The sequence below is a fragment of the Tursiops truncatus genome, chromosome 20 (assembly GCF_011762595.2).
Source record: "Tursiops truncatus isolate mTurTru1 chromosome 20, mTurTru1.mat.Y, whole genome shotgun sequence".
Taxonomy (NCBI): Eukaryota; Metazoa; Chordata; class Mammalia; order Artiodactyla; family Delphinidae; genus Tursiops; species Tursiops truncatus.
Genome location: NC_047053.1, coordinates 6,869,329 through 6,888,044, shown reverse-complemented (window position 1 = coordinate 6,888,044; position 18,716 = coordinate 6,869,329). Strand labels below are relative to the sequence as shown.

The following is an 18,716-nucleotide window of genomic DNA, read 5'->3' as shown; positions in this document are numbered from 1 at the left end:
AACCCTTCCTTTCTCCTTCCAGCTTTCTCTTGGAAAGGAAATCCCCAGCCATCCACAGGAGATTTCAGGCTTACTGGGTCACCACTCTAGGCCAGAAGGTGTCATTTTTTGCTTTCGAAAGTCTGACCCACGGTAAAAAGCACATTTTGCTTCACAACCCAATATACGTGCAAAGCAAAAGTTTCACGCAGCAATACGTGCTTTACCACGGGCAACGCACTCTGCTGTTTTCCCACCCTGTTTTCCACGCTGCTTAATACGGATTATAGACACATTGTGGCTGGTGACTCCTGCTTTGAGAAACACCACCTGGTCCCGATCTCCGTTTTTAAAACTCCCCCCTTTATACCCCTCCCCCCATTCTCCATCATAAATTCCTGCAAGAGATTCCTTCCCTTTGCACTTTCCTTGGCCCGCCCAGGCAGGGGTGAATGCTCCCCATCTCCAATCTTCCAGCCCCACAGACTGTACACAGGCCCTAGATTCCAACTGTACACATTTTCTCTTTTCAAGAACAGGGTCGGCACTTTGCTGTACAGCAGAAACTAACACAGCATTGTAAAGCCACTATACTCCAATAAAAATTAAAAAAAAAAAAAAGAACAGGGTTAGGAATTCCCCGGCCATCCAGCGGTTAGGACTCCGCGCCTTCACTGCTATGGGCCCGAGTCTGATCCCGGGTTGGGGAACTAAGATCCCGAAAGTCACGTGGCACGTCAGAGAAGGAAAAAAAAAAAAACTGGGTCCAAGTCTTTGGAGCCAGTGCACTTAAAAGAACTGTCGAATGTTTGATATTATAGAAGAGGGGGCCCGACTGAGACTTTTCTAAATGATGATAAAACTGGAGCATTTCAAGGCACACCCAAAACCCAGTCTCCAGAGAAGCCCTCGGGTGCATCACACCCCCATCGGGACCCAAATGCCGCTGCTGACGGTTTCACACTGGCTGTGACGCTGACCCTCCACCACAGTGCTGGGGAAGAGATTCCAGGACTCAGTGGGGAAACTGAGCCTCAGTGAAGTGGACACAGTTGTCACACGGGAAGCGGCTGAATCCATGTGAATCCGTTTTCCAGACTCTAACTTCCATGCTCTTTCCAGAAGCCTTCACGGCTTCTGATCCTGTTACATAATCCTGTGTTCCTTACACGCCCTCCAACTTGGGACGCAAGAAAGGAGCGCCCCCGTGTGGGCCACCCTCTCTGCAGCCCCCGTACGTCTAGTGTGTACACCCACGGCTGTCCTGACCCCACCACACAAATGCCCTCATGAGGCAAAGGGACCCGAGTCAGAAGTCCCCTGGGGACCTGGTTCCCGTCCCACTCTCTGGCTGGCTGTGTGACATCTGGCAGAGAGTGTACCTCTCTGGGCTTCTCCCTCATCTAGAGCCGGGGGAGCTGAACCTACCGACTCCCAAGGTCCTTCCAGGCTTCTCCTGAATATTCTATCTGCACCATGTGAAGCCATCTGGCCCCAACCGGGAGCCACACCTGGGAAGGAAGAAAAGGCAAAACAGAGGAGGCGAAGATCCAGACCGGGGAACCAAGTCAAAGGAAACAAGGAAAACTCACTCCGCACTCAGCTCACTTCAGACACCACCCTGGCCAGTGGCTTGCTCCTCTTTCCGGAGCCTCCGGTCCCCGGGCGGCCCAGACGCGCTGAAGGAGTGAGGAGAGGCGACCCGTGGGGAAACAGAAGAATCACCCTCCGGCCCAGCAGGAGGCCATCCAAGCAGGGCTTCCCTCCCTCCCTCCCGCCCGCAGGTGTGGGGCTGCCTTTCCCGCTCTCACCCTGCTCCAATGAGCTTCGAGCAACCTGCCCTATGGATCAGCGGCCACGCCCCGGGCGCCCACTCACCTCAGCCCCGCAGTCCCTCCTCTTGCAGAGCTGACCCACTGGTCATCTTCTGCCACCGTTTCCACATCCGCTGCTTCCCCCGTAGCATCAGCTAATTCACTGTGCAGAGCAGCACTTATATATAGAAAGTTGCAGCCACGCAGGTTAGCATTAAAATAGAGACTTGACGTTGCTGTGGCAACCAAACAAATGATATTCAAAACGAAAGAAGTATTCTGCAATCGGGTAAGCATGTCCACAGCTTTCCAGCACAGCCGCGCCGTTTCCCCCGCGAGGGTAGGTGGGCCTGGTCCTCCATAAACCTCCTCCCTGTTAAGTCACCAGCTCTGGTTTCAGCTGTGGCCATGGCCCCCTGCACCAGCTCCTTCCTGAAGCCAACTCCTTACCCAGAACAGACCTGAGGCCAAGACACTGAAGGAGTACGATGACCCTGACCAGGCGTATCAGTTTGCAAAAGCTCTACTCCTCAAACACCAAGGGGAAGCAGCCTGTGGCCCTGGTGTTACTCCTAAGGATGCTTCTGGAAACAAAGGGGGTTTCCCAACCGTTGGCCACAGGCAAAGGCTCAAGAGGCACCAGTGAGCTGAGTGACATTTGGCAGGCTGCTTTCCCTCTCTGAGCCTCAATTTAAAAATAAGGGAGCATACTACCATATATACAATAGACAACTAATAAGGACCTACTGTATAGCACCGGGAACTCTACTCAATACTCTGTAGTGGCCTAGATGGGAGAAGAATCTAAAAAAGAATGGATAGATGTATATGTATAACTGACTCACTTTGCTGTACACCTGAAACTAACACAGCACTGTAAATCAACTATACTCCAATAAAAACAGAAATAAAAAAATAAGAAGGGACAAGGGATGGAGAAGTAGCCTAGTGCCTCCCACCTCTGTGATTCTAGGATGTGCATCTTTTCTCTGTTTTCGTTTCCCTTTTTTTCACTTTCCTTGTTTCCCTAGTCCCTGGGCATATGCCTTAACCCTGCCACATATGCCCTGACGTTGCTGCAGCCCCCAACCTCACGCAGAAGCTACTGGTTCCTAGTCTGCCACGTGGAATAAGCCTCTGTCATTCCTGTTCAGCACAGCCATCACCCAGAACGTACACAGCCGTCAAGTCGAAAGGTTTGGATTTTAGTTATTCAAGGAGCCACCAACAGCCCAGGGGCCTTAGACAACCCTCTGAGCCTTTCTGAGACTCGTTTATACATTTCAAAATCAGACATGACCTAGAATGACTACAATTTAAAAGGTGGACAATACCACGTGCTAGCGAGGTTGCGGAGCAACTGGAAACCTCATCTACTGCTGGTGCGAATGCAAAATGGTACAGTCACTCTGGAGAGCAGCTTGGTAGTTTCCTATGAAGTTAAACATACACTTACCATATGCCCCAGTAATCAATCCCACTCCTAGGTAGGTACCCAAAAGAAATGAAAATACAGGTCCACACCAAGTCTTATACACGAATGCCCACAGCAGCTTCATTCATAAAGACCCCAAACTGGCAACAACTCCAAAGATCTCAACAGGGATTAAGGAACAAACGATGCTACATTCATGCAATGGACTACTACTTACCAACACAAAGGAACGCACTACGGACACAGGCCACAACCTGGGTCCGTCCCGTACACGTTACATTAAGAAGCCAGTCTCAGAAGGTTACCTACTGTATGGTTCCCTGTATACGACATTCTCCAAAAGATAAAGCTACAGGAATGGAGGACCCATGAAGGGTCGGGTCAGGGAGGGTGTGAAGGCAAAGGGAGGGTAGGAGGGAGGATCTTGGGGTGATGAAACTCTTCTATGTCCTGGTTGAGGTGGTGGTTACATCAATCTATAATATGTGTTCAAATTCATAGAACTGTACACCCAAAAAGGTCAATTTTACTGTGTGACAAAAATGAAAATAAATGCTATTTTCACCTTCAAAAAGTAAAAAAAAAAAAACCACAAATGATGATACTATCTCCTCATAGGATTATTCAGATCAAAAGTTGGGTCCTCACAAGCAAGAAGGATATACTGTACAGCACAGAGAAATACAGCCATTATTTTGTGATAACCTTAAATGGAATATAATCTATAAAAATATTGAATCACTGTGTTGTACACCCCAAACTAATATAATATTGTAAATCAACTACACTTCAATGAAGAAAGTGGGGTCCTCACCAATAAACTGTAAAGTCCTGATAATTATTAGTTATTGATACCACTTTTTTTTTTTTTTGCGGTACGCGGGCCTCTCACTGCTGTGGCCTCTCCCGTTGCGGAGCACAGGCTCCGGACGCGCAGGCTCAGCGGCCATGGCTCACGGGCCCAGCCGCTCCGCAGCATGTGGGATTCTCCCGGACCGGGGCACGAACCCACGTCCCCTGCATCGGCAGGCGGACTCTCAACCACTGCGCCACCAGGGAAGCCCAGCACCACTTTTAATTACAAAGATCCTCTTCTTGTTCTAGACCAACGGTTCTCAACCTTGGACTGTCAGCACCCGCAGCAGCCGGGAATTTGTTGGAAAGTACAAACTTTTGGGCCTCACCCCAGCCCTCCTGAATCAGAAACTCTGGGGGTGGGGCCCCGCAATCTGTTTTAATCAGCCCTCTGGGTGAGTGATTCCAATGCAGGCTGAAATCTGGGGACCACTGGCCTCCATACACCCGTTAGACCCAGCTAAGGCCAGCCCATCATGGAACGGTCTGGCCCTTTAATATGAAAAGCATGGATACAGGTGATGTCTTTCTCCACATCCCCCCTTGTTCACTGACTTCTCCCTCTTTTTTCTTCTCTCCCTGCCTCTGCCTTTACTCTGCCCCCAGGCCAGCAGCTGCCCTGAACGGAGGAGCCAGGGGCCACAGCTCTGCCTGACCACCCCAAGGTGGCAACTGCCATGGACTCACGTGCTGTTTCAGCTGAGATGCCTGGAAGGAAGCGTCCCTGTGACCTCAGCTGAGGACCAGGGAGCAACCCTGGGCTGCACAAGTCCCCGGCAGGCTCTGCAAACGCTCCTCCCTTCTGACCCAGCCGCCCGCCTCCCAACTCTCAACTCCTAGAGCACCGCTCGAATCAAACCCTGGAAAAGCAGCATGTCCTGCTTACCCCAGAACAACAACTTCAAAGCTGCTTCGCGTGGATCCTGGCTCCGAAGCCACACAGAGATGACGGATCACAAAGAAGAAATCGGAACCATATGGATTTCACAGTCGGCAAAACAAACAGAATTACAGCATCGGGGTTGGGACGAAGAAACCTGGGGGCTGTGTGTTTGGCCCAGAGCCCGGGCTTGGTGGCCCCCAGCACGGGCTGAGCTCCCCGGCCTCTCGTTCCCGCCCACGACACCCAAAAACAGTGCCAGGGGTGCCCGGCGTGCTGGCCTTCCTTGCCGAGAACTCTGTGAGCAACGCTGCTTCGGCTGACATTTATTGAGTTTTTATAGTCTCTTTTATGGTGCAGTTGAAGGATAGTTCAGCTTCTTTTCTAGTATCGTACAAATATGCACAGGCACACTCTGCCATGGGTGACAGCGCCGGGAGCCTCGGGGAGGGGCAGGGGGGGGAGCAGCTGTGGCGCCTACCCCCGCTCCCTTTTACACCACTGGTTCCTTCCTCCCAGAGAGAACCATGCTGGGTGTACAGCCAACCGTGCTGGGTGCACCCACTCCTGGCCTCATTCTCATCACAGAGACTCTTGCCCAGTTTCTAGGGAAACAGCATGGTGGTCCCCGTAGCCAGTGTTTCTGCATCAGGGGCGATTTTGCCCCACAGGGGACACCTGCCAATGTCTGGAAACCTTTACTGGTGGTCACAATGGGGGTGGGAGAGATGGGCAGGTGTACCCGTTCCCTATTGCTGCTGTAACAAATGACCGCAAACTTAGTAGCTTGAGACAACACAAATTTCTTAGAGTTCTGTATTTCAGAAATGGATCTCACCGTGCTAAAATCAAGGTGTCCGCGGGACCACGTTCCCTGTGGAGGCTCCAGGGAAGAATCTGTTTCCCTGTCTTGATTTTTAGCTTCTAGAATCCACCTGCATTCCTTAGCTCCTGGCCCCTTCCTCCATCTTCAAAGCCAGCCATGGTGTGTCGAGTCTCTGTCACGCTGCCATCTCTGGTTTTCTCTCTTCTGTCTCCCTCTTCCATTGATAAGGACCCTTGTGATTATACTAGGCCCACCTGGATAATCCAAGCTACTCTCCTCACCTCCAAGTCAGCTGATTTGCAATCTTAATTCCACCTGCAACCTCGAGTCCCCCTGACCATGTGACCTAACATACTCACAGGTTCCAGGAACAGGGACGTGGACACCTGGGTGGGGGGCATCTAGTGAGTAGAGGCAGGGATGCTGCTACACATCCTACAATGAACAGGACCCCCAGGCCCACAACAAAGAACGATTCATCCCCAAACGCCAATAGCGCCGAGGCTAAGAAACCCTGGTACAGCCTACCACTGAGCGGGTCTTAGTTGGTTCCCAGTGACCCTGACTCAAGTCTATTTCCACGGAGAGACTAACCGTAGGACTTTCGAAGGTCATAGAGAAGCTCTGACACATGATTAAGGAGGAATAGTTACCATCCCGTTAAACATTTTAAAGTAGCTTCTGTGACTATTTCAAAATCATCCTCAAATGATTCTTCTTTGATACACAGAAAATACCCAGGCTTTTAAAACAAATAAAATACATCTTGCCCACTGAAGGCACACGGGAACATACTGGACATCGATCATGTAAGTCTCTTTGTGTAAATAACTTCAAACAACATGGCTAATTCTGCTTTGCTGTCGGGGATGCAGTTTGGTCTCAGAAATCCCTGAAACAGCAAACCAGAGTTGCTCACAGCCCCGTGTCCTCTCTCCCCTCCCCCCCAGGGAGGGCTGAGCCACCAGCAGCTGATGAGGATTCCTAACGACGCTGCAGATCTCAGACACCCACACCAAATGCCCTCCAGCCCCTGGACTCCTGTGGGTACCCAGGGGGACCCCCACATGGGCGAGGCTGCAGGGGGGCCCCATCCAGCCCTGCAGATGGCAGGGGCCACCCAGAAAGGATGCGCCCCAGCCAAGGCAACCTCCGCCCCGCCGCGTGGGCCATCTGCTAGCTGGGTTTTCCAGAGTGGGTCAAGAAGAGGCAGCAGAGAGCGAGTCGGTGATGGTTTCTTGGCAATTCCCCGGCGGGAACAGGCAGGAGAGGAAACTGAGCTTCAAACAGCCACCTGCCCAGGGGTGGGCATGCATTTACAGGTCCCAAGTGGCAGCGCTTGGCGGGACTGGACCCCAGGTGGCCCTGAGGCTTTCTCAGGGTGACAAGCCCAAGGTCGCACCATGAACAAGACATGACACTGAGGGAGGGCTGAACCTGCACATCTGGCTCTGGACCTCTTAGCCAGTCAGCTTTCCTCTCACCTGCTCACTGTGGCAGCTTCCTGAGCACCGCCCAGCACAGCTCAACTGCTGGGCATCCTCCCGGGCCAAAAGCCTCCTTCAAGACCCGGGGCCCACGGCTCCCACCTCCAAGAAGTGCAGAGGGGGCAGGAGGAGTGCTATTTTCACGCGGCCACAGCAGTTCCTCTGTAGTTCAGTCCCCACCGTGAGTCTCCTCCCTCCACAGACCAGAGAGCCCTGTTGTAGCAGGAGCGCCCACCCCCGCTTCCCTTTTCCATTTCCCAAGAACGGCTTTCACCAGATCGAACATTAGTCATGCAAATGCCAAGAGAAGTTCAAAGATGCTTTGATAATGGGATTTTCTAATACAAGCAGCTGCTGCTGCTGGACCCAGACCTTCTCATCTTCTCCACTCTCTTACTGGATCCCCCACCTTTTGGGGCCTCCGGGGTCAGCTTTTCCATCTCCTGTAACGTGTGGGGCTGTTTTTCACACTTGGATTCTTGTGGCAGAGGGAAAGTCTCAAAGGCATGACCTGGCATCTCCAAGTGCAGTGATCTAGGGGCCTGGAAACCACCATGGGCTCCAATGGCACCTTCCCAGCCTCAGCAACTACGAGGCCAGAAGCAACTCGTGACAGTTACCCACTCCGTGTGCCTGTCCCACAGCTACACACACCCCTGCTTCTGGTGAGAGCACCCTGATTTTTTTTGGGGGTGCACCTTTCCCCCACTCTGTCATCACGGCTTGTGGGGACAGGTAGCCCTCACCTCTCCAAGGAGCCTAGTCTATCCCCCTGGCCATAGTGACTAGAGCTCTGGGATGGGCAGGTGACCCAGAGGCTAAATCCCTGAACTCTGGTTGGAATTATTGGAGAGAAGAAGCAGTGTTATATAGACTATAAGCCTGAAGCTACTGATGGTCACCTTGACACCCTACAGGAAAAAAACCCCACAAAACCTCCCTGAGAATAGAAGCCACACAGAAAAGGAGCTGGTGAGGGACGGAGGGAAGAGATGGGGATGGGGGAAGGGGAGACATCAGACTGCTGACACTGTGTAAGCCCCTTGATCAAACCATGCCTGAAGCTGACATCCTGGGACTGTGTCAGTTACACCAACCTATAAATTTCTTTTTCGTCTGAAGCCAATTTGATTGGCATTTCTGTAAGATGTGATAGAAAGAGTTGTGCCTAACATTCTCTCGGCACAGGCCAGGGCATAATATCAACAGCAGCAAAATTTAAACAACGTAAAGCAGAGAGTATGAGAGACTCAGCCCCTTCCATCAGCCTGCATCTGTGGTAAAGTCTTCTCCCAAAGACATATGCATTTCCAAAGATGCTCTGTACTAGCTTCCTATGGCCACTGTAAAAAATTACCACAGACTTGGTAGCATAAAACAGCAGCAGTATATTCTCTCTCAGTTCTGGAGGCCAGGAGTCCAAAATCTGTATTACTGAACTGAATTCAAGGTTTTGGCAGGGGCCACGTTCCCTCTGGAGGTTCTAAGGGAGAAGCCGTCCCTTGCCTCTTCCGGTTCCTGGTGGCTGCCAGCCTCCCTTGGCTTGTGGTCACATCACTCTGCCTCTGCTCATACCCCTCCTCTTCTGTGCAGAGCAAAATCTAACCTAATCTCTGCCTCCCTCTAATGAGGGCAACTGGGACTGCATTTAGGGCCATCTGGATAACCCAGGATAATCTCCTCATCTTAAAATCCGCAACTTGGTCACATCTGCAAAGACCCTTTTACCAAATCAGATAACGTTCCCAGGTTCTGGGGATTAGAATATGGACACATCTTTGGGAGCCATTCTCAGCTGTCTCCCCCAGACCCCACCCCCAGTCTGGCCAAGTCAGACCCTTATGGGAAATGCGAATGAGACAGGTCACCATTCACAGCTCCGAGGCCTCACAGGGTCTGCTCGGCAGACCAAGTGGCACTGGGAGAAGAAATAACCAGAGAGTCGTTAAAACGGGGTCAGAGTAGAAGACAGGCAAGGGAGCAGAGCGCCAGGCCCCCAGGATGAGGTCCGTTCAGGGACATTTGGGGCAGCTGGAGTCAGGGGCCTGTCTGCTTGAGGGTAAAATGCAACTTGACCTCAGAGCAAGATGAGGATGATGAGAAGACACCCCGCACGTGCTCTCCAATGTCCCCAGTGAGCAGGAGGGATGGGGGCGGCATGGGGGGAGGGGTTCCCTCTGTAACGGAAGCAGGAGTGATGGAGGTAAAATGAGGGAGTATGATGTGTGACGGGAAGCCACGTCCAGATGGGCTGTTTCTCACAGCTTCGGTGAGTCTGGCCTGTACCTGTTGTCCAGGGGGCCCCAGCACCAGAGAAAAGGAAGGGAAAGACCACCAGCTGGAGAGAACGGAACCTGGCAAGGGTGGGGCCTTGCCTCTGGGGTGTCCCCGCGCCCCACTGTCAGGAGAACAGAGGCTGGCCATGCCCATAAGGGTGTCTGGGTGGACCCGGATCCACGTGGGGTGTCCACTGCTGCCACCCGCCTCCCCCGCCCCCAACAGGGCTCGGGCAGCTGGGGAAGGTCCTCCCACCCCCACTGACCACAAGCGGAAGCAGCCTCCCGCCACGAGGGGAGTTGCGTCAGGACACGCCCACATCTCTAGGGAAACACGATGAGCAAAAGGGACTTCTGAGCTTCCGTTGCGGTCTGCAGACCTGGCTCATGAGGCAAAGTAGGGTTCCCCAAAGCGTAGGCATTCCCATAACACTACCAACACCCAAGATGACCCCGTAGGTGGTGCCCAAGATGACCTGGCAGGGCTCAGAGGCCCGTTTTTAAACAGTGTCGTACTCATTTTAAGGACTATTGGGGAAACCCATATACAACCAGCACATACGGAGTGTGTGGTCACTGTCATTCTGCACGGGCAGCAATGATCCGCTTTGACTGGCTCCTTGGGGGGCTCACTGAATGCCTCCCCTTTACTTCTTCATGCAGACTAGTGCCCCCGCCCCCGAGTTTATCTCTGGCTGAATACCTCCCTGGAGACCCACACAGAGGACCGGGCCACCCTCACCAGCCTCAAGCCAGGATGTCTGCTTACCCGCAATCATGTCAGTTCTTTGAGAGTACAACTTGGATACTGCCCTGCTCTGCCCTGGCTTGCGGTGACGTTCATCCGAGGTAAGAAACCATCCCCCCGTAAGTCTTTAGAGAGACCCCAAGTAGTAGACGCTGATTCTGTAACTGAGGGAAGCTGACAGCAACGTCCCTTAACCTTGATGCTGACCCCGAGGTGTGGTCACGTCCCATTTTGTAAAGAGCCAGGGTGTGTTGTCTCTGACACTATCTGTACCAAACAGTGGTCTTGACCGTGGTCACTTCTGCAAGAACTAGTCTGGGCCTGTGATCTTTCCTTCAGAAGTTAACACACCCCACAGTTGAGACTGAGGCCTCACGTGAAGATACCCACCAGTTCCTCCCAAACCTCTTGAGCTGCCACATGAGAAGCGCAGTAACGTCACACCAGCACCCCTGAGGGGCAGCCCCCAACACTTGATAGCCCAGCTCTTCCTGTCAGCGGCATCAGTGCCCCCATACCCCTTCCCTCAAATGGCCAGTGGAGCCTGGGCTCTCCTCCAACTGGAAGGCAGAGACCGGCTGTGTCAGGGTTCCCAGGACCACCCAGGTCTGATCATTCACTAGGAGGACTCCTAGCGCTGGGTATGTAGCCATGATCTATTACAGCAAAAGGATACAAGAAAAAGCAATAAAGGGAAATGGTGCCCGGGGCCAAGCCCTGAGGAAACCGGGCGCAGGCTTCCAGGAGTCCCCTCCCAGTGCAGCCACAAGGGACGCACTGAATTCCTCCAGCAATGAGCTGTGACAGCTGTAGGAAGTGTGTCTACCAGGGACGCTCAGAGACTCAGAGTCCAGGGGCTCTGTGGGGGGCTGGTCTCATAGGCACCCTCTGCCTGACACACAGCAAAACCCCGGACTCCCAGAAGGAAAAGCAGGTGCTCAGCGTAAGCTACAATGTCTTTAAGAGCAGTTTCCATAAGAGCCACCCTTATCATTTGGGGAATGCTGGGAACCCTCCCTAACTTCAAGGTCCCGGACGTCAGCCAAAGACCAAGCGAGCTTTGTAAGGGAGAGCGGTCTCAGGCCGGCTCTGTGAACGGTCTTTGCACACTGGGTATACTGATAGAATGTTCCTTAGAAGGGACCTCCCCCGCTGTCTCTGGCCCATTCAGTGGTAGATTCCTGCCACGGACGCCTAGGCAGGTGACAAGTCTCTGAAACGCTTGTGCTGATGGAGAGCTCACCCCCTTACAAAGTGTGCTGGTCCATGGTTGGCCTGTGCTCACCGACAGCACTTTTCTCCCAGGAACACCGGCCTCCAAGTGCAATATTTCTCGTTGATGAACACTTCATATAATAACCACCACTACTTACTATCGCTCTATGTCAGGCACTGGGCCCAGCACGTGACACACATGAGCTCATTTAATATAATATTCACGGTTTACAACGGCATCAGCTATGGCTTAGACGCATGTGAGGACGTGCCCAAGTTTCCATTTTAATGGGCGTGAACTCTGCTCTATTTGCCCCTATAGCTTCCCCGAGGAGCCTGTCTTTCACTGACCACATTATCGTTTTCGGCATGACATCATACCACTGTTTCTCTTGTTTACTTAATATTTTTAGTTGACTCGCTTCTTTTTACTTTCAAAAACATTTTATTTCTCAGAAAAGTTTAGAGTATTCTCTGAATGGAAAACGAGTAACACCTGCCAGAAATCCACAGCACAAAAATAATTACAACCAAAAAACCAAGCAATGCTATTCAATCCTAGGTAGACAGTACTACATGCTGAGGCCTGTTCTCACCCAGCACCACCCGAAACTCTCCTTAACTGAGAGCACTGCAAAAGGAAAACCCTTCTCCTTTTCTGATTCAATGGTACTGAAAGCCTTGCCCATAGACCACTGAGACCCACCTTTGCCCAGCCTTTTGGGAAACGCTACACGATTACCCTACGCACTACAGGAAGCTGCCCTGCCGGGCTCACTGTCAGGTAACAGGGAAGCAGGGGCTCCCTGCTACCTGTGTGCCCCACCCCTGATCCCACATCTAGAGGCAGGATATTCCAGCTCCTTCCTCCCCATTGGCTCCTTTGCTCTCCGGCCTCTGCGGCCACTGTGCCCTGGAGTCACGCGCCATCGGCAGCCACCTGGGTCAGCTGCCCCTTCTGCTCCCAGCCTGGCCCCCTGTTCGCCCTCATTCCTAGTTTCTGCTCCCATGGGCTCCACTCAGCTGGCCTGACCTTGGGGAGAGAAAATGCCAGCAAAGACTCTGTCCCTCTGGCCCATTTCCTAAATCAAGAGGAGGCCAGGAGAGAGGGGCAGAGGGACTCTCGGGGGCGAGTCATAATCTGGAATGTAGGAGTGGATCTGGGATGGGGGAAGAGCAATCAGAAGCTGGAAATGCGCCATTCATCTCAAACAGGGGACTACATCCAGATTCCCCTTTTCCCAATGACCCTCTGGTCCGGCCCCACCACGGACGGGCTCGAAGGAGTCACCCAATCAGAGGCAGAGGGTCCCACTCAGAAGCCATCCAGGGGTGGCAGCCCAGAAGGCATCAGAGACCCCTAAGCACAGAAAGGCAGTGGGATGGCTGAGAGCTGGGGCTTGTGAGACAAAGAGACCCGAGTCCTGACTCCACCATCCCCCTGGCTGAGTGACTTTCCACATCTGAGACATGGGATCAAAATCATACCCACCCCACAGGCCTGTCGTGGGGTAGCGGGAAGCGCCCAGGGTCTGGCCTCAGGAACATTATTTCTGTGGAGCTGGGCTCTGAGTCGAGGCCAAGAGCCAGAATAGGAAACGGCCGAAGGTAGGGTGTGTGACGGCGGGCGTACTCACCCCCGTGTCCAGAGAACAGCCCGACAGGTGGAGCCCAGCCCCACAGGTGTCTGTGTCAGACAGGTGAGGGCTCAGCCTGCAGGTCAGGGGCCTACATGTAAAAACCAGGAAATTTCCCATGAAAAAATAAAGTCATCTCATGAAAACTCAAAAAGGCCATACTGAAGTTGCCCTGACAGGGTGAGGATAAACGTTGCCATCTTCCCTGCCGTCCTCTGATGCGGTGGTTTTCAGCCTGGCTGCCCGTGAAAATCATCTGGGAGATTTTTTCTTGTTTTTTGGCCACGCCATGCAGCTTGTGGGATCTCAGTTCCCCGACCAGGGATTGAACCCGGGCCCTGGCAGGGAAAGCCCGGAATCCTAACCACCAGGGAACTCCGCATCTGGAAGCGTTAAAGCCACCTGGATGCCCAGTAATCCCCGGCCCATGAAACAGGATGTCCCGGGGAGAGACCTGGAGGTGGCTGCCCTGCAAGCTCGTAGGTGATTCTAACATGCGGCCAACAGGGCTGCCCGACTGTCTTCACGGCCACCACCTGCCTCACGGGAGCTGCTATCAGACACGACCCGGCCCACAGCTTGTTCAGCCAGGGTTAATAACAGGAAAGGCTGGGGCCCCGGGACACAAAGCCAGCACGCAGACCCCACCAGCCGCCCCTGCTCTGACGGTCAATCATTCCACAGCAGCAATGCTGGCCGGCGTGGTCCCCGGGTCCTCTCAGGGCTGCATCACCTCTGCCCATCCTGGGAAAAGCCAAAGGCAGAAGCTCACTGAGGGCCAGGAGTGCGCTGGAAAAGCGCGTAGGGAGGCTTCCCCTGCCCAAGGTCTGGGGACGGCCCCAAAGGCATTCAGGTTTCGACTTTCCTGCTGGGGAAGAGGTTCTTCTGTCTTAAAATACACTTTCTGTAAAGCCCTGGAGCCAGACCAAGCCCACAGAAACCCCAGGTTCCCTCACTCACTGACAGAATGATCCTTCTGTCCACAAGCCTCCCAGATCCACAGAAGTCGATAATGAATGTAAGGGAAGGAACAGAGCAGACCGCTTGCCAGCGCTGTTTCTGAGACGTGATGGGGAGAGCCAGGGACAACGGCTCGGGGACGGACTGGCACCCGTGGTCTGTCTGGCCCTAGGATTGGCGCATTACTGGCTTACAGGCAATCTGGGGCGCTGCCCACTGGTTTTGTGCCATTTCTCTAAAAAGCGGGGCCCAAAAAGAAGAAAGCCAGTGTCGGGATGTGACAGTTTGCCAGCCTGTATTATGATTCTGGGTGTACGGAGTGACGCTGCGCCTGTCTTGCCCAGGGCAGGAAGCACGATGGAGACGTAACAGGAGACGCTCCCTGCCCGGGGACCCAAGTGAGAGCAAGGCGAAGGCTCGTGGGAATGAGGCAAGGAAATGGGATTTTGATTGCACAAAGTGTGACAGGGCCAGAGAACAGTGACAAGTGACATGTGAATCACAAAGATGAGAGCTTCCCAGGATGCAACATGTCCAAACAGGCCAGGTGGCTCAGCCTGAGAAACAGGAAAATGGGGCAGAGTGTGAAACACAGTTTGAGGCCAGCAATACCTCTCCCCTGCCAGCGTGGGCTGGGATCTTTCACAGTCGCTGGTTAACAATTCCGGAAGTCAGAATGGCTTTCATTTGAGCCTCTTCTCTAAGTATAGGGTCTGTCTGCTATCCCCGAGGCCCGGGGGAAAGCCATGGTATAGATGACAAAATGATGGCACGGACCCTCGCTCTATAAAGCGTGGTCCACGCACCAGCAACGGTGAGCTTGTTAGAAACGTAGCATCCAGGCCCTTCCCCGGACCTCCAGGGTCTGAATCTGCGGTTCGCTAAGCACCCCAGGTGAACTGTGCTCCGGTTAAGGTTTGAGAAGCTCTTACCTGCAGCACAGGTTCTTTTACTGCCGCACAAGGTACCTCTCAGGGCACTAACCACGTGCTGATCAAGCTCGTAACAATCACACAGACAGCTAACTTTACAGGTGGTTTCCATTTAGGCATCTTACACTGAACTTTTTTCCCCATCAAATTCAAGGCTGCAGCTACTTCCTCGGTTCCCGACTCACAGACCAACTGAGGTGATCGCTGATTAAAATGTCTCCCCACAGCCACTGAACTTGATAGAGTAACCTTTCCAGATTTATTCGCCCATCTGTTCACTTATTTATTTACTTGTTTGCTGCGCTCATTCAAACACTTAGTGGGCACCTACTATATGTCAGGCACTGAGAAGCAGAAGATAAACGACCCGGCCCGGTCCTGGGAAGAAGAGTGCCTCCCGCAGAGAGAGAAAGATGGCGGACAGGCAGTCACGGTGCAGAGTGACGGATGTGTGCGCTGCTAAGGGGAAAAACCAAGGGGTCCACAAAGGCATCGTGGGAGGAAATGCTGCCTACAGACCATCATAACCACATGGCTTTCTCTTTACCGGGCTTTTCGCTTTGCATTTTCTGCTCCCTCCTGTCTTGCATTCTATCGGATTGATTGCATTTTCTTTATTCTCCCTCCAACCCCACAAACTTGGTATTTATAGAGTCTATTTATACTACTTAGGTGGTTACACTGACGTTTTTTAACACGTACACTTGACTTCAAGCATAAAGTTGATCAATAGCTCTTTTCTCCTTCTGAATAATACAAAACGCTGCAGTGCTTTCACTTTGATCTCCTCCAGTGACCTTCCAGGTGTCCGGAGTTTGAATCAGTGGAAGGGGCTGTTTTCCCACAAGTCCTGGGGCTACCTGGTTTTCTGCTATCTCCTGCCACTGATCATTTTTCAGAAAAACTAAAAATTTCAAATTGACTCAGGCAGAAATAGAAAACCCGCATAGATCTATAACCTTCAAAGGAATCGATTCTGTGGCCTAAAAGCTACCTTAAAAAAACGATAATGGGTTTATGTGGTTTTACTGACAAAGTTTTCTCAAACCTTTAAGGAAAAGGCGACACTTAATACAATCTCTCCCAGAAATAGAGAGAAAAACCATCAGTTCCTTTTTATAATACCCTGATACCAATCTTCAAAGGAAAACAACGTAAGAATTCAAAGCCTAACCTAACCTCACAGAGCACAGGTATAAAAATCCTAAATACACATTAGCAAATCCTGGGGACGGAAGGACCGTCTTATGCCCTCAATAAAGTTTTCCTAAATAAGCAATAAAAAGCACAGTCTATGCAGTAATAAATACGTTTGACTAGACTACCATTTAAAAATTCCACATGACAAAATATACCATTTTAAAAAAACGAAAAAGCAATGCTTAAAAGACAGCGTGACGGAAAAGTGAGCAGAGTATGAACATGAAATTCACAGGAGAGGAATTCTGAAAGGCAAATACACATATGGAAATATACACAACCTCACTAGCAATGAAGGAAACGCAAACACAAGTTAAATCTGAGGTGCAATATTTTACACGTTCAGATGGCAAAAATAAGCGTGCCTTGTTGGCAAGCGGAGTGGATATTGTAATACTGTGTGGGTAGCAGTATCTATATATTTGCAAAACCTCTTTGGAAAATATAGTGGCAAAATCCGAAGGTACATCCTCATACCCAGATATTCTCCTTCTAGGTATCTGCCCCAGAGGAATACTCACACAGGTGCACAAGGAGAAATGCACAATTGTTTCTAAATGTCTAAAATGTCCACCCACAGGAAAGAAACTATGAGATACACATGTGCTAGAAAACTACAGGGCAGTTGAAATGAACTAGGTGTACACGTACCAACATGGATAAACTTCAAAAACACCTGTGAAGGAAGCCAGTCCCAACAAGAGAAATATATTTCATGTAAGTTTCAAAATATACAAGACATTAGTGAATGCTATTTTACATGCATACATGCTCATAAAAGTTTTAAACATGCTCACGGGAAAGATACACCAACAACAGAACAGTGGTTACCTCCGAGGAGACAAGGAGAAAGGGGAACAGAACTGGAGGAACACTCAGGGATTTTTTTTTTTAATGTCGAGTAACTGTGTTATTTTTGACTGACATTTGACAAGTGGTGATACTTGTGGAATCCAGAGATGGTGATAAGCACATGAAAAATGTTCAACATCATTAATCCTCAGGAAAATACAAGCTGAAAGCACAATGAGAAACTACTTCATACTCACTAGAATGGCAAAAAAAAAAATGTTGGCAAGGAGCTAGGATCATTGAAAGCTCATATGCTGCCGTGAGCGACGAGTGAGGTGCAGAAAATAGTTTTGCCATTTCTTATATAAACATACACTTACCATATGATCCAACAATTTCACTCCTAGGTATTTACACCAGAGAAATGAAAACATGTCCGAAAGACTTATACACAAATGTTCACAGAATTACTCGTAACAGCTAAAAGCTGGAAACCACCCAAATGTCCATCAGTTGACAAATGGATAAGCAAATTCTAGTATGCTCAACCAGTGGAATTCTACTTAACAATAAAAAGGAATCAACAACTGATACAACAATACGGATACGTCTCAGACGTTATCCTGTGCAAGAGAGGCCAGATTCAAGGGTACACACCGCATGATCCGTTTCTATGAAAACCTAGAATAGGCAAAACTAATCTATAGGGTAGAAATCAGAGGTGACCTGAGGAGATGAGTGGGAGGAGAGAGAAAGTGACTGCAAATGGGCAAGAGAGAACTTCCCGTAAAGATGTCCACCGATTACAGTAGCAGTTGCACAGGTGTATCTATCTGTCAAGTCACTAACCTGTACACTGAGAATGGGGGCATTTTACTTTCTGGTAAATTATAGCTTATGGTAAATTTTCTTTTATTTATTTGTGGTCAATTATATACTTTATGGTAAAATATATAAATTACAGTTGATTTTTAAAATAGGGATAGTAGATACATTTGTTATAATCTCCTGTATTTTGTAGACAGATTTTATTAAAAATTAAGTGGATTTTAGAAAGTACTGATCATTAATTGCATATGCTGTGGAGCAGGAGGCTTCAGGGGGAGAATAAAGAACTAAGAAGGCGACTAATGCTAAGTCCTAACCCTTCCCAGTGGAAGAGCTGTCTATTTCATCATTGGAGCAGTCTTATTAGAAACCCAACGGTCCTTTGAGATTATCAAGTTCAAGTCTTTCATTTTCAGAAAAGCAGCTCAAAGTGAGATTTGTCCAAGATCCCTGCTGCAGACTTAGGCTGCCCAGTGTCCTTTACCTGTACCTTAACAGCCCCACTCCTTTTTTTAGGGAATTCTTTCTCTCCCACTAGGCCCTTTCTCTGTGCATCTCTTTTTTTTTAATAAATTTTTTTATTTTATTATTTTATTTTATTTATTTATTGTTTCTGGCTGCGTTGGATCTTCGTTGCTGCATGCGGGTTTTTCTCTGGTTGCGGCGAGTGGGGGCCACTCCTTGCCGCGGTGCGCGGGCCTCTCACTGTAGTGGCCTCTCCCGTCGCGGAGCACGGGCTCCAGGCGCGCAGGCTTCAGTGGCTGTGGCACGCGGGCTCAGCAGTCGTGGCTCGCGGGCTCCAGAGCACAGGCTCAGTAGTTGTGGCGCATGGGCCCAGCTGCTCCGCGGCAT

At 50.8% G+C, this 18,716-nt stretch overlaps 1 protein-coding gene across 13 annotated transcripts in view; it reads right to left on the bottom strand.

Annotated features, from left to right (window-relative positions):
• The window catches only part of GAS7 (growth arrest specific 7), a 201,061-nt gene that overhangs the window by 108,417 nt on the left and 73,928 nt on the right, over positions 1-18,716 (bottom strand). Inside the window, exon 1 of one of the 13 annotated variants that reach the window (XR_004523787.2) lies at positions 1,572-1,696. The exons of the other annotated variants lie outside the window; for them this stretch is intronic. The gene's annotated coding sequence lies outside the window, so the exon portion shown is untranslated. Of the gene's footprint in view, positions 1-1,571; positions 1,697-18,716 lie in introns of those variants that run through there. 13 annotated transcript variants of the gene reach the window in all.